The 15,580-nt window shown below is 43.2% G+C and overlaps 1 protein-coding gene across 3 annotated transcripts in view; it reads right to left on the bottom strand.

The window, feature by feature from the left end:
- The window catches only part of RAB7A (RAB7A, member RAS oncogene family), a 127,713-nt gene that overhangs the window by 62,045 nt on the left and 50,088 nt on the right, over positions 1-15,580 (bottom strand). For 2 of the 3 annotated variants that reach the window (XM_036078489.2, XM_036078487.2), the window contains exon 1: positions 12,331-12,558. The exons of the other annotated variant lie outside the window; for it this stretch is intronic. The gene's annotated coding sequence lies outside the window, so the exon portion shown is untranslated. Of the gene's footprint in view, positions 1-12,330; positions 12,559-15,580 lie in introns of those variants that run through there. 3 annotated transcript variants of the gene reach the window in all.

Genomic DNA, 15,580 nt, shown 5'->3' with positions numbered 1-15,580 from the left:
TTTAGCTGCCTCTCTCTGCCAGGGCACCTTAGAAAAAACTTCTTCTAAATTTCTTGATGGATGAAACTGCCAAACTGATTAAAGGACCAGGACAAGGGAGTAGAAAGAAAATCGATTTAATCAGAAGCAAACATATTTTGAGCCTAACTCTGACAGAGTTCTGTGAAAGATGGAAAACTGCTGAACTTATCAAAATATACTATGAAGCAGAAGCAAATAAGACAGTGGTACTGTCCCACAGACAAAGACTGGATCAGATGAATTAAAAAAGATACATGTAGGTGGGTAATTAGTGTGTGATAAAAAGATTTCTAGTCAGTGAGAAAAGGATGACAATATAACAAAATACTGGCACAACCGTATATTTGGAAAGATTCTGATGTCATATTGCATCATACATAAGAATTCCAATATGCTAAGTACTAGGGAAAAACATTGTTTTTATTACCGTTAGGATAGGGAAGGCCTAATATAATAACATGAAACCCCCAAACCAAAACAAATCGACGATATTGAGTACAGGAAAGTTTCTTTACTACAAAAACACACCATTAACCAAACCCAGCCATGAGAAACAGCCTGGAATGTTTACAACATGAAAAAGGGTCAATATTCTTGCTATATAAAAAGTTTAGGTTAAAACAAACAACCCGCCTCACTTGGGCGTTAGAGAAAACAATCAATTCACAGAAGAAAAATAGATGGCTAATATTTTTTAAAAAACTTAATCTATTCATCAATAAAATGGAAATGAGGTATCATTTAAATTTTTCCCACTAGTTAAACTGGCAACCATTAAGAAAATTGACAATCGGCAACTATATAAATAGAATTCTCAAGCTACAAATGTTAAGTAGACAAACTTTTTGGAGGCAGTATGGTAATGAATACCAAATTTAAAGTATGAGTAACAACTATACTTTAAGGAAGTGATCAAACAAGTGGATGAAGATAACTATTAAATAGCTGTCTTTAAAAAAAAAAAAAGATTTTATTTTTAAGTAATCTCTAGACCCTATGTGGGGCTCTAACTTACAACCCTGAGATCAAGAGTCACATGCTCCATTGACTGAGCCAGCCAGGAGCCCCTTAAATAATTTTCTTAAAGAGAAAAGCTGGAAGTAACTGAAACACTCATTTAGAAGATGGTTAAACTTGGTAAATGCAATATTATACAGCTATTAAAAAAGAGTATGTACTGAGGGCGCCTTGGTGGCACAGTTGGTTAAGCATCTGACTCTTGGTTTTGGCTCAGGTCATGATCTTAGGGTCATCAGATCGAGCCTTGCATTGGGCTCTGCACTCAGTGCAGAGTCTGCTTGAGATTCTCTCTCCCTCTCCCTCTGCCCACCCCCCCCCACACACACACTTGCACACGCACGCACATGATCTCTCTCTCATATAAATAAATCTTTAAAAAAAAACAGTATGTACTGACAAGGAAAGGTGTGCAGTACATACAGAAAAATTTTAAAAAGTTACAGAAGAGTGTGTACTGTATCATCCCATTTAAATATAAATATGTAAGTTTGGAAGTATAGCCACCAAATTATCCAGAAGTGTGATAGAGAACTATTCACTTGCTTCTGTAATTTAGAAACAAGTCCATTTTAGAAAAAATCTAACCACCTAGGGATTCCTGGGTGGCTCAGTTGGTTAAGCATCTGCCTTCGGCTCAGGTCATGATCCCAGGGTCCTGGGATCGAGTCCGGCATTGGGCTCCTTGGCTCAGCGGGGAGCTTGCTTCTCCCTCTGCCTGTCACTCTCCCTACTTGTGCTTGTGCTCATGCCCTCTCTCTGACAGATAAATTTTAAAAAGTATCTTAAAAAAAAGAAAAATCTAATCACCTATGGTGAGGTTACTTTTGCCCCTCAAAGTGAATGAGCAGGGCTCCTTGTGGGTGATAGCTTCTGAAATGGCTTAAAGGGTCTTCAAAGTTTCTGATGGTGTCATCTTGACAGTTGGGATATTGCAAAAGCCACTGCAGTATGATCAAGAGCCAAAGAAAGCCAAAATATGAAAGGATCTTGAGGACAGCCAATCCGCTACTCTCATCTTTCAGAAGTGGAAACGGAAGCTTAGTTAACTTACTTAAGAGTCATGCTGTGGCCCTGCTTAAGGAAGTCTCCCAAATCCTACAGCTTCTGGCCTACTGATTTCAAACAAACAACGTGAAGAATTTACAGGTATTTCTTTTTTTCAGCCAGAAAACACAACAGATGAGAACATACACACACATACACACACACACACACACACACCAAAAGCCACCTGGAGAATATATTTTCAGTTCTTTCTTCCAAATGATTAGGGAAAACAGATAAATTAGTTTAGTATCTACCCTGAAGCCCCTCTCCTAGAGTAGGCAAGACACATATATAAAATGTGTGTAAGACACATATATGAAATACCAGTCACAGGCATTCAGTGAAAGCTGAGAATGGTATGGGCTGAAGCGGCCACAAACAGCTTTAAAAATGGAGCTGGTGGTACCTGAGCCAGGCAGGATGCCAAAAGACAGAACCCAGAAATGAAGGGAAGTGGCAGGAACCAAGCTTAAGGAAACAGGGAACAAAGTGTGGTATGGAACGGGTAAGTAAAACAATACAGGGTGTGCATCAGAGAAAGGACAAAACCAGGAAGACAAGCCGGAGGCGGTGTGTGGAGGGACATAACCAAGGGCAATGGAAAACCAAGGGTTCTGCAGGCAGGGAAGGAAGAGGACCTAAGGAGTATTTTTAAGACTATCTGATAGCACCTTCCAAGGGGGACAAGGGGTGGGAGGGTGAGAAATCAGTTAAAAGACAGCTAGTAAGTCTATAGGTTTCCAACACTGAAAACACGGAAGGCAAGGGAACGCTCACTCAGACTCAAATTGTTTCTTTCACACCTACTTCTGCAAAGGGTACTTCGAGGCACTTAAATTGAGATTATCACACGTCATTTAAAAGAAATAGATTTCTACAAAAAAAAAAAAAAGAAAGATTTCTTAGGATAAAAAGGTGATCTGTGAATAAGGCAACTTGGTATCCTTTTCTGCATTTAAACTGCCAGTTGATGGGAACAACAATCTACAAGTGAGCCATTCATTCCCCAACAGCTATTACTACAGCAAGCCACTGTAAAACTGGTACTATTTCCCAAATATTTCCAACTCTGTGCTTTCCAGGTCCACGGTAGAATCACTCCTTAGTTTCTTGTATGGTGTGACTCATTCTGGCCAGTGAGCTGTAAGCCAAAGTGACGTGTCATCCTGGGCTGGAACATTTAACTGCAGGAGAAAGACCCTCCAGTAGTTCTTTTTCACTTTGCCAAGACACCCAGCAATATTCCATATCGTGGCTGCTCCTTCAACTGAAGTAGGAATGATGCAGAGCCCCTGGAAAACTCATGCTGCACATGCTGCATGAGCAGAAAATAAACCTATGTTGCTTTCAACCATTTTGAGGTGATCTGTTGCTGCAGAGTAACCTAGCCTATTCAGTCTCATATTGCTGGAAAACTGACCACCTGAAAACTTATATTTCAAAAGAAACAGAATAATCAAAACATCTTTCATTTTTTAATTTTTATTTTAAAGATTTATTTATTTGTTTGAGAGAGAGAGAGATAGCAAGTGAGAACACAAGTGGGGACGGGGGTGGAAGAGGGAAGCAGGCTCCCCACCGAGCAGGGAGCCCAATGTGGGGCTCGATCCCAGGACCCCGGGATCATGACCTGAGCCGATGGCAGACGCTTAACCAATTGAGCCACCCAGGCGCCCCAAAGCATCCTTCTTTTAAAAAAAAAACTCTAAGTAAAACTGAACAATAAAATTTACATAGGCTGATCTTCCAGATAAGATGTTATTTTTCTCACCGCTATTAGGGTTAAAAAAACATCTGAAACTTGGAATATGAAACGCCAGTTCCAATACTGAGCACTTCCTTTTGGGTCATTTCCTTATCTGCAAAGAGACAGTCACAACTCATCCGCTGCTTGGATTGAACTCTGAAGTGAAGCTTAAACAAGGTAACAGCTGATCTCCATAAGAGACTGATTATATACACACTTTGTTCCATGTATCAGTCATGGGGTGGGTGTATGGGGGGGGACTAAAGCAACTTTTACAAAGAAGCAAGTTCCTGGGAAAGCAATTCCTGTTGAGAACTTTGCAGTCCAGCCCAATAGATTCTTGACTATAATGCACCCCACTGCTCTCAAGCTAAGGCAGGTACCAAACCAAGAGCTGAGTCTTTAGCTAGGGACCTGGATGATGGTGACTTTTTTTTTTTCTTTTATGGTAAAACAGACTGGAAAGCAGATAGCTAGTATAACAGTTACACAGAACTATTCTCAATAGCTCAAAGCTTTTGCTAGCAACTGTAGGTTATCTCAAGCATTTACCCAGTAAAATAGATTGTCCAGGGTGCCTGGGTGGCTCAGTTGGTTGGGTGACTGCCTTCGGCTCAGGTCATGATCCTGGAGTCCCAGGATCGAGTCCCGCATCGGGCTCCCTGCTCAGCAGGGAGTCTGCTTCTCCCTCTGACTCTCCCCCCTCTTATGTGCTCTCTCTCTCATTCTCTCTCTCAAATAAATAAATAAAATCTTTAAAAAAAAAAAAATAGATTGTCCATAAAGTGATAAGAGGAGCCCACAATGGGCTGGCTGGCTAAAGAGTAAAACCATAAACTGTTTTTTCTCCATCCCATCCCTCCCAAGCCAACTCCTTTTAATCCATGTTAAAGACACTTCTGAGGAAGGACCTCTTTGAAGGCTTAAACACATTTGTATTTGAGTCCCAGCCCCACTAATCTCTCAATATGTGTTTCTCTAGGTAAATTATAACATCAACGTCATTCCTTATTCATAACTGGGGTACCACCTGCCTTACTCAATAGGGTCGTGAGGTTAAAGTGAGAGGATTATGTCCTATCCTAGCTTTATCTAGTGAAGTATCACTTTGTTAAACATAAACCCTTCAAGAAGGCACTCGAGTGCCTCCCCTCCCCCACTCCACCTGGCCCCCATACATATATGGTCATTCCCAATTTGGAGATGATGCAGCTACTCCATCTGCCTTAGCATTTCCCTACCTCCATTCATTTGCTTATGCCATTCCCTCCAACTATAATGGGTTTCCCCAGTTTTGCCTCCATACCAAAACTCCACTCGACACCTCTAGCATTTTCTTTAAGCTGTTTTTATGACTCTTATCCGCCTTGTTTTTACAATTATTCCTAAACCTCCAGTGATCTTTATTTTACACTCCCCACAGCTGCCAGCAGTATTTTCTTATACCAGACAATAAAAATCTGTCAAATGAACACAGAACACAGTTTAGCATTCAGGAAAGCTCTACATATTAATCATTGGCCCAGAAGCATAACTTATGTGCTACAAATAGTAACTTACTGTGCAAAGTTAAAACTGGAAAAAAAAAAAATTTTAAGTTTACTGAGTAGTATCTCAAGATCCATCCTAGAAGGATTCATCCCTGCCCTCCAGGAGTTTAGAGTGGGGGAGGGGTAAAATCATGTAATGTTATTCCAACCAAACTAAGGTCTAGAGCAGATGTACAAAAAAGCTCAAGATCCCTCAGCCAGAAAGCTGTTGGTCTATTTCTAACATGTGTATGAAGGAATCCAATATTTTAAGAACTCAAGTGCAGATCAAAGAAGAGTTTGAATGAAAGCACTGTTTATTATGGCTGAATTTATAGCCCACAGATGATACTTTTAGGCCAATTCCACCACCAGGAATGGATCCAGATTATAAATGCAAAAACTAATCCACAAAGGCAACTATGGAGGACTAACCACTCACTAGACTGAAACCATTCTGCTTTTCTAACCCTAACGGATTTACAAAACATTTACAAGACGTTGTCTCAAACTGTAACACACTCAGCTCCAGAAACAACTTCTCCACTCCCTCAAGGACTACCTACACTGGTACTGAATGGGGCCATAAAAAAACAGGTTCCTACCAGAGGGGCAAAAAAATGAAAAAGAAGACAAGTGTTAGCAAAGATATGGAGTATTTGGAACCCTCAAATACTGCTGGTGGGAGTGTAAGCTGGTACAACAACTGGATAATTGACAGTATCTACCAAAGTGTAATAGATATCGGTATGGGATGAAGTGTATCCCCACCAAATTCATATATTCAAGTCCTAACCCCCAACACCTCAAAATGTGATGATCTTTGGAGACAGACTCTTTACCCTAGGAGGAGGGAAGGATAATGACTTGAAGGAGGCACATGGGGGCTTCTAAGTTTATAAAAATTCTCCAAGTTCACTTATTTGTGTGCTTTTCTGTATGTTCTCCTTCAAAGTTTACTTATAGAAATGAAAAATTATTTAAAAATAAGGGCAACACTTGGGGTGCCTGGGTGGCTCAGTCGTTAAGGGTCTGCCTTCGGCTCAGGTCATGATCCCAGGGTCCTGGGATCGAGCCCCGCATCGGGTTTCCTGCTCCGTGGGGAAGCCTGCTTCCTCTCCTACTTCCCCTGCTTGTGTTCCCTCTCTCGCTGTGTCTCTGTCAAATAAATACATAAAATCTTTTTTAAAAAATTTTAAAAAATAAAAATAAGGGCAACACTTTACTTATCCAGTGTCACCATGCCAAATAACTTTATTCTTGAACTGAATGCATCAGGTTCTTCACCTGTTATCATTAAATATCTGAAAAACACAGCTAGTCTCATGATCCCCAGCTTCCCATCTCTGAGTGTTTTTCAGGAGAGATCCCAAAGGTCAAAGATCCAAAGGTTGGCAGCCCCCCCATAGTTAAATTCCCACACTATATTTTATTCAATTTCCTAAAACAAAGATATTAAAGTATACATTCACAGGAAGAAAATAACCAGTTAACACTGCAGTCTTCCTCTGGGTAGTGAATCGATTTTTTTTTCTTTTTACTTCTGTATTTCCCTAGTTTTTTTTTTTTTTTTCTTAAAAAGAACTGACTTGTTTAATAACCAGCAAAAGATAAATGTCATTTTATTTTATTAAAGATTTACTTATTTATTTGAGAGAGAGGGAGCGAGCACATACATGTGGGACAAGCAGAGGAGTGGAGAGGGAGAAAATCGTAGAGCAGACTCCCTGCTAAGTGTGGAGCCCGAAATGGGGCTCTATCCCAGGACCCCAAAATCATGACCTGAGCCGGAAATCAAGAATCAGCCACTTAACCGACTGAGCGACCTAGGCGCTCCGAGAAATGTCATTTTAAATAAAAAAAGGGGGGGGTTGTCTGGCTGGCTCAGTTGGAAGAGCATGCGACTCTTGATCTTGGGGTTGTGAGGTCGAGCCCCATGTTCCATGTAGAGATAACAAAAACAAAAAACAAAACTTTAAAATAAATAAATAAATGGTAGTGGAAGAAAAATACATTTTTTACAAGGAGTCAAACGCTGAGATCTTTAAGGCATCATGTACAATCAAAAAGACAGGATGGTGCATCAGAAATAGCTACGTGTTGGGGCACCTGGGCGGCTCAGTCATTAAGTATCTGCCTTCAGCTCAGGTCATGATCCCAGGGTCCTGGGATCGAGCCCTGCATCGGGCTCCCTGCTCCACGGGAAGCCTGCTTCTCCCTCTCCCACTCCCCCTGCTTGTGTTCCCCCTCCCGCTATGTCTCTCTGTCAAATAAATAAATAAAATCTTAAAAAGAAAAACACGGAATAGCTATGTGTTTTCAGCAGACACAGATTAATATTCTGGCAGCTGGACCACCCGAGGACCCAGAACTATCTCATGCAGAAAAACAGAAAAGCCTACCCTCTCAGCATACAGAGATGTTGTGAAGACCAAATGAAATCCTATGTAAATGGTAAGCACTACACAAACACTAAAAAGCATTTAAAGACAAATATCATGTAAGAAGGTTTCTACAAAATGTTAATACTCTTTAGCAACTGTCAACTGAATGGCAGAGGTCACAGGATTTAAGAGTGGCTGTGAACCTCCGGGCAGTCCGGATGACCCAGAGTTATTTCTGGGGTCCTCAGATCTGTAAGTACATAGAGCACTGTTGGTAGACTGACTAAATACTATATGTAAGAGGCAGTACTTTTTATAAAGTCTGTGCTATTACAACTGGGTTTTTAAAAAGGTTAATTTGGGGGTGCCTGGGTGGCTCAGTCGTTAAGCGTCTGCCTTCGGCTCAGGTCATGATCCCAGGGTCCTGGGATCGAGCCCCACATCGGGCTCCCTGCTCAGCCAGAAGCCTGCTTCTCCCTCTCCCACTCCCCCTGCTCGTGCCCCCTCTCTTGCTCTCTCTCTCTGTGTCAAATAAATAAAATAAATAAAATAAAAAGGTTAATTCGTATTGGCTTTATCACGCATTCTCAATTACCCAAATTAAAAGTTCATCAAATGGAAATAAACTTTTAATTAAAATTGCATGCAAAAATTAGAAACCAACAATGTAACTATTTAGATCACAATGTAATTTTTAAAGGATTACTGAACTGAGCTAGGTAACTCCAGGAAAGCCAGTAAGCAGCGAGCACAAGGCCATCTTTAAGGGGCAGAGAGAACAGAGAAGCTCCTTCACCGTGTCTGGCAGCAGTCACACAAGCATGTTCATTTGAGAGTCAAGTGAGGTTACAGAATTCCTAACACTGACCAGGTCCCCAGGCCTCCCTTAATACGCTTCCTCAGATTTGCTCTGCCCCGACAGCAAGCAGTCCAAGTAGACCAGGAAATGGACAACAAAATCAAACTGATCTCCACGGCAGTGATGACGTCACCAAAACAGACAGCCCAGGAGAGGCTTGAGGTCCCCTGCATTAAGTACTGCATCCTCAGGCAAATGAGCAAGGCCAACACTGTATGTCACCACTGGAACTAACTCCCAAGCTTTCTTCCTCCCCCACAGAGACATTTTGCAAGTAGCTATTCTTAAATTTGTTTTTGAAATCACAGCCTGAGTACTAAAATTGAAACTAGTCAGAGGCACTGCTAAAAAGCCTGTTCTGATTTCATCCACCACACATCACTTTTACCTTTGATTCACAAATCACACTGACCACGATCACCATTAAGAAGTTTTAAAACATTAATGCAAACTATTTTTCTGTGTTTAGGAAAAGGCAGAAAATAGAAGGAAGATGTGAGGACAAATAACTGAAGAAATCAACACGTTAGAACAAATAACTGAAGAGATCAACACGTTGTAAAATGTGTCTGCAGCAAACTGCAGACATAGAAGCACAGAGATCTATTAGATGGCATTAACAGATAAATGTTTGGTAACACAGGAATGGATGACAGAGAATACAATGGCAACCTTACATGGGAGATAAGAGTCAGCAGAAAGCCAGCAGCCGCAGACGTTTGGTGGGGGGGTGCTCACTTCTAGAGCTTCAGTCTCCTTCGGAGGATGACAGCAGTACCAAGGGGAACCACCGTTTAGCCTTACTCAGGAGGACTCCTCCTCCTTACTTCCCCAGGAAACCTTGCCTGTGCTAACTCCTAGTCTAATATCTAGTCAAATCCTTGGCCTTATTTGTTGAATTGCACGGATGCAGAGTTAAACAATTTTATCATAGGAATAATAGTATATATTTACGTCAAATCTCAGAAAGGAGCAGTGCATAGAAGACTATCACAAGAGTGTGGTCTGGGTTTGCTACACCTTTGCACAGAAAAGCTAATACCAATATAAGGGCAGAAATGATATTAGCGCAATTCTCTTTGGAGATTTATTAGAAGCTAATCAAACAACCAAAACCTTTTTGCTTCACTTGGTGGTGGGGTCAGGAATCAGATTCAAAGCTATACTTTATTATAAAGCAATGCTCTTTTTATGGGATTTGGGGGCCTAGGCCTGGTAGGCACAAACAAAACATAATAAAACAATCAAATGCCCAAGTGATCACTAACAATTACCTGGAGATATATACTAACAAAACTATTTTTAGAGTGCTTTCTCCTACATTCCACCCTTCTGTTTGTTTACTCATGCAGTTCTACCACAAACACAAAACTCACATCTCCTTTTAAAGAAGGGGAGCCAGAGCGGTTGTAGGAGATGGGGTGGCATAGGGCTTTATTTAGTAAACTATAACTGGTGGGCACTATATTAAACTTTCTTCATCAGCTAAAGAAAAAAAAATCCAGCATGCCAAATGTGCCTTTGCTCAAAGAGCAGTGCAACAGCAAACATTTGCAGTGTCAAATAGCAATGACATGAACTCCCTCAAGTGAACAACAAAATGCCACTAGAGCAAAAGGAAAAACAAGTTTAGTGTGGAAGGTTTCTCTTCCAAAGACATGATCAATTTGAAACTGTAACATTATCTTCTATGCTCTCAAGAGCAAACTATACAAATGCTGTTATGATTAACAAAGGCTTCAAGTTGGCCAGAATACCAGACTGCCTACTATGGATTCACTTGCAGAGATGAGAAACAACTCCTCTTTCCAAAAGCCTCAGGTTCTACCATCAAGCCATTCCACAACAGAATTCCTGGCCATGATCGCACATCATTTTTAAATTCCTTTAGGACAATAACCACACCTATCTCCCTGAGTCAATAACCAGTAATGCCCAATACTCAAAACATCTCAATGAATGAAAAGGTGCTCATCATTACTCTCTAAATTTAAACATTATTTAATTTAAGACTGCCATACTTATTACTCACTTAAATAAATCATATTTTTAGGTACGCAGAGTTAAAAAAAAAAAAATTAGAATATAACAGGGTTGGGAGGACCAAGCTTTAGCTTGGACAGTATCTTCAGAAGTACTCACAATTCACCTTCCAGTTCTTAGACTCAAATCTGAGCAAACTCCCCAAGTCTGAAGAGAAACACACTAATAGGAGACTCTATTAATCCATGGATGAGAAGTCATGCGGCTAATCAGCTGCTTAAGTCACAAGGAAGAGACAAGAGCCTGTTCTTTTGGAATCCAAAGAGAAGATAGAGTATTTTCAACAGGAAAGAACCAACTGGCTAGATACCCATGTACTAAGGTTTTAAGAAAGGTTCACATGGCAGGATTGCCAGGCTTAATTCGTTTGACAAAACATTTACGTAACAAAATTTTTCAGACCTCATTTAAGCACTTGCTAAAACTGGAGAGCTTCTAATACTGGCACTACACTACAAAAAACCTGTGTTAAAAGTCACAACCGCAAATGGAGTATCTTATGATTTTAAGGTAGAACTAAGGTGGCTGTAAGGTAGAACCAGAAGAGGCTTTCAAATGTCATCACCAGAAACAAAGGAGGCAGAGAGAGGGAGATACCAGGTGGCAAAAGATAGATCACAAACTTCTGGAGCATCGGAAAGCAGTACAACCCAGAGACTGAGTACAGTACTCTGGAGTCTGATTGCCTGGGCTTGAATCTTCGCTCCTTAACTTATTAGCTGTGTGACCTCGGACAAACAACTTAACCTCTCCGTTCTTTGACAATAATGGTACTTGAGGGCTGTTCTGAGCATTAAACATAAAAATCTGTGCAAAAGTTTTTGCCGCGCTGCCCAGAACACAACCAGCGCTCAAATGTTTGCTATTATTATTCTCAATTTTCCACTTTTACGAACCACTAGGCATCAAGCTTTGATTTAAAGCAGTAAGAGGTCCCCGACGCGGTGGCGTCCAAACACAGCTCTACAGCCAACCACCAACTTTCCCCCACCAAGTTTGAAAACTTCCTTCGGGATTTACCACAACATACTTACGACAAAAAGCTCCCCTGTCTCCCAGAGCCAGAAGCGTCTCCTGTGTAAACAAGTGCTTGGGGCGAGCCCAATGCACGTGACCTGACTCACTGCCTTGACTCAGTTGCCGTCAGGGAATCTCTCCCACTTAAAAGGGTCAGGCTGTTCAACTGAAGACACAGATGGGAACGTGGCTCAGCCGTGGGAGCCTGTTAGCAAGGCCCGCGCGGTCGGCGGCGCCCGGGACAGCGTCCCCAGACAAGGCAGCGGGCGCGGTCGGCTCCGACACACTCCGGCTCGCTGCTCCAAGGGACTCAGCCCAATAGCGCGTCCCGCCGCGGCACAGGCCCCCAATGTCCAGAGGCCACCCAAATCAGGAGACACTCCGGGTCTCGATGCTACCAGCAAACACGGCGTCCGGGATCGCCGGCCCGCGGTCGGCAACCCGGCCAGAGGTCACACCCGGCGAACTCTGACCTCCCCCCAATCCCCCAGCCGGGTGCGGTCCGGGCCTGCTCTTGGGCCCTGAGCGACGCTGGGTTTCCCCGCGAGGCCTGCGCTGGGCCCAGAGCCTGCCCAAGGTACGGACGACGCGAGGCCCAGGCGAACGAGGAGCTGAGGAGGGGGATGGGGCCAGGCCACCGGCCAGGCTGGGCCCGCTGCTTACCGCGGCCGCTCCGTTGGGGGCTCCGGGCCGGACGCGTCGCTAGGGCTCCCACCGAGGAGGAGGTACAAGGGAGGACAGGGGCTGAGGAGAAGTTCAAGTTCCGGCTCCTGCTGACTCCTCGGCACTCCCCAAGCCTTCAACGCCGCCGCTGCCGCCGCCTCGAGCTTTATGGCCAAGACTCCGGCTCAGCTCCCACTTCCGCCACCGCCGCCGCCCCGAGCGGAAGTACCTGTCACGAGACTCTCGACGCCAAGAGTGCGGGGGAGGAGCCCCGCCTCAATCTTGCGACACGTTCCGGCCCTTCTGGGCTGAGCCTAGATCACGTGGCACAAACATGTCTGCCCCCAATTGGTTGTTGCCATCTTTGAGGCTCGTACAATGAGAAGGACGGCGCCATGTTGAATCCGCAAACCGCTGTCTCAGCCATTACCCCTTCTTCCCCCGCTCCCGCGTTCCCCCCGGAATAATGAATGCCACGGAAGAGAGGACGAGAGTAAACTGGCTCTTCCAGTAGTGTCCGTCTGCAGAAGGCACTGATCAGTCAACTAAGTAGTCCTACTGTGTGCCCTGAGCTCTTCAGGATCAAACAAAGCATGCATGCTCTAGGAACAGGCTTTCTCAGGGAGAGGTCTCTGAGTAATGGGAGCTAAAAGAGTGGTTATTTGACAGACTTAACGTTGTGTTGAGGAAGGGTACCCATATTTATTGAGCGCCTACCATGCCTTTGTACTACACCTTTGGATCATTTCCATTTGTCCTTACTTTAATCACTTAAGGAAAGATTATTTTCACCATTTTGGGAACAGGGAACAGAGACCTGCTACAGGTGGGTTTGACCTAGCTCACACAGTAAGTAGTAGAGTGAGATGTGAACCAAGGGAGGTTGGACGTCAATGTGCATGATCTAGTCGACTGAAAATGGATGTACCAATTGTGTAACAGAGTGATAGACATTACCAGAACATTTCTTCTGGTCCAAGAAAATGGAAAACCAGTGTAACCCAACTAACATGAGGTCACTCCTTAGTGAGTCACAGATGTACCAGGTGGAGTTGTCTCACAAAGTAAACTTTATTTGCAGCAAATAAGGAGATCGCTGGGAATAACTTCCAAATCCGTGGCTCACAGAGCAAAGGCAAATGGATTCCTTTTATTTAGGGTTAGGATGAATATTTAGATAAGGGAGCCTTGTCATCTTATGTAGAGGCGAGCAAAAGGAGGTGCATGTGCCTTAAGGAAACATGCCTATACATACACTGTATGTTATGTATATGAGGCTTGTGCTCTTCCTTGGGTGGAGATTTTACAGTTACAATGAGGTAAAGGTAAGTCTTGGTCACTCTGTGGGCCACTCCATGGTCCATCTGCATAGGTGTGAGTAGGGGGTTAAGTTCAAACTGGTCTGGGTGGTCTGGGCAGTTGTTATTGCTTGAGGAGTATTGTTTGTTTGTTTTTTAGAGATTGTATTTATTTATTTGACAGAGAGAGAGTGCACACAAGTTGGCAGAGTGGCAGGCAGAGGGAGGGGGAGAAACAGGGCTCCCAGTTGAGCAGACAGCCCGATGCAGCTCTATCCCAGGACCCTGAGGTCATGACCTGGGCCGAACGCAGACGCTTAACTAACTGAGCCACCCAGGCACCCCGACTGAGGGGTATTTTGGTTTCCATCAGGGAACGTTGTGCCCCTCAGGTCTTCTGCCTGAGTTAAAAGATAAGCTAGAAAGAAGAGCCTAAGGAAAAATGTGGGACAAAGGTCAATGAGTACAACAAGCAGGTAGGCATAAAGGTCAGGCTTTGGAGTCCAGCTGGTGACAACAGCTCAAGACTCCCTGAGCTTACTGTCAAAGGTGAGGCAATAAAGTTGTACACTGTAAAGCTCTTAAGAGGGTGGGACACCCCATCAAAGACCCGCCCCATCTAAACATATTAAGATCAACTCGGAACTTTATCTCCATCTTCAACAACATGCTCTTCTCATAGTCTTTTCCTGTCTTGGTTCATGAAAACTTCATTCTTTCAGTTGCACACTCCAAAAAACTTTGGAATCATTCTGTCTCCTGTAGCGGGTTGAATAGTGACCCGCAAAAAGATAAGCCTACATCCTGGACCCTGTGGATGTGACCTGATTTGGAAAAAGGGTATTTGCAAATGTAATTAAGGATCTTTTTTTTTTTTTTTTAAGATTTTATTTATTTATTTGACAAAGAGAGACAGCGCAAGAGAGGGAACACAAGCAGGGGGAGTGGGAGAGGGAGAAGCAGGCTTCCCGCTGAGCAGTGAGCCCGATGTGGGGCTCGATCCCAGGACCCTGGGATCATGACTTGAGCCGAAGGCAGACGCTTAATGACTGAGCCACCCAGGCACCCCTGTAATTAAGGATCTTGAGATGAGAACATCCTGGATTATCCACGTGGGTCCTACATCCAATGACAAGTGTCTTTAGAAGATACACACAGAGTCACAGAGTACAAACACACAGAGAAAAGAAGTCCCTGTGAAGATGGAGTCAGAGATTTGAGTGAGTATCCACAAACCAAAGAATGCTGACAGACACCAGAAGCTGAAAAAGACTAAAAAAAGGGAGGGGGGGGTTGATTTTGAATTTTCTATTTGAGTTGTATGAGAGACTACATTTCTGTTGTTTTAAGCCTGTGGTGATGTGTTACAGCAGTCCTGGAAAATGAATTTAACTCCCCTCTCTCTTGTGCCCCTCATCCATAGCCTTCAAAAGATATTCAGAACGTGACTACCTCTTACTATCTCTGCCATTACCACCTGGTCTGAACCTCCATCATTTCTCCCCTGGAGTAGTGCAAAAAATCTTGGTTTCCTGCTCCCACGTCTCTCCTTATCATTTCTTAACACAGCAGCCAGAGTAATTCTATCAAAATGTCAAACCGTCATTCTCCTGCTCAAACTCTTCCCTTAAGTCAGACTAAAACTAAAAGCTTTGACCCCCAAATACCTCTCTGACCTCATCTCCTTCTAATATCCCCTCAGATCAGTCTGCTCAAACTATACCAGTTTATGAAAAGAGAAGGCACACATTTAACTCAGGCCTTTACTGTTGCATTTCTTTCTGTCTGGAAGGTTCTTCCCCCAGATACCTGTATGACCACTCCCTCACTTTCTCAGGTCTTGACTTAAATGTCATCTTCTCAGTGAGAATGGCCTTTCTTATTTAAAATGAAAGTTCCTTTTCCTATCGACACTTAGACACAAAACACCACTTGCTATTTTCCTTCCTGCC

This window comes from Halichoerus grypus, chromosome 1 (assembly GCF_964656455.1).
Source record: "Halichoerus grypus chromosome 1, mHalGry1.hap1.1, whole genome shotgun sequence".
NCBI lineage: Eukaryota > Metazoa > Chordata > Mammalia > Carnivora > Phocidae > Halichoerus > Halichoerus grypus.
The sequence above is the reverse complement of the archived record's forward strand: the minus strand, read 5'-3'. Positions and strand labels throughout refer to the sequence as shown.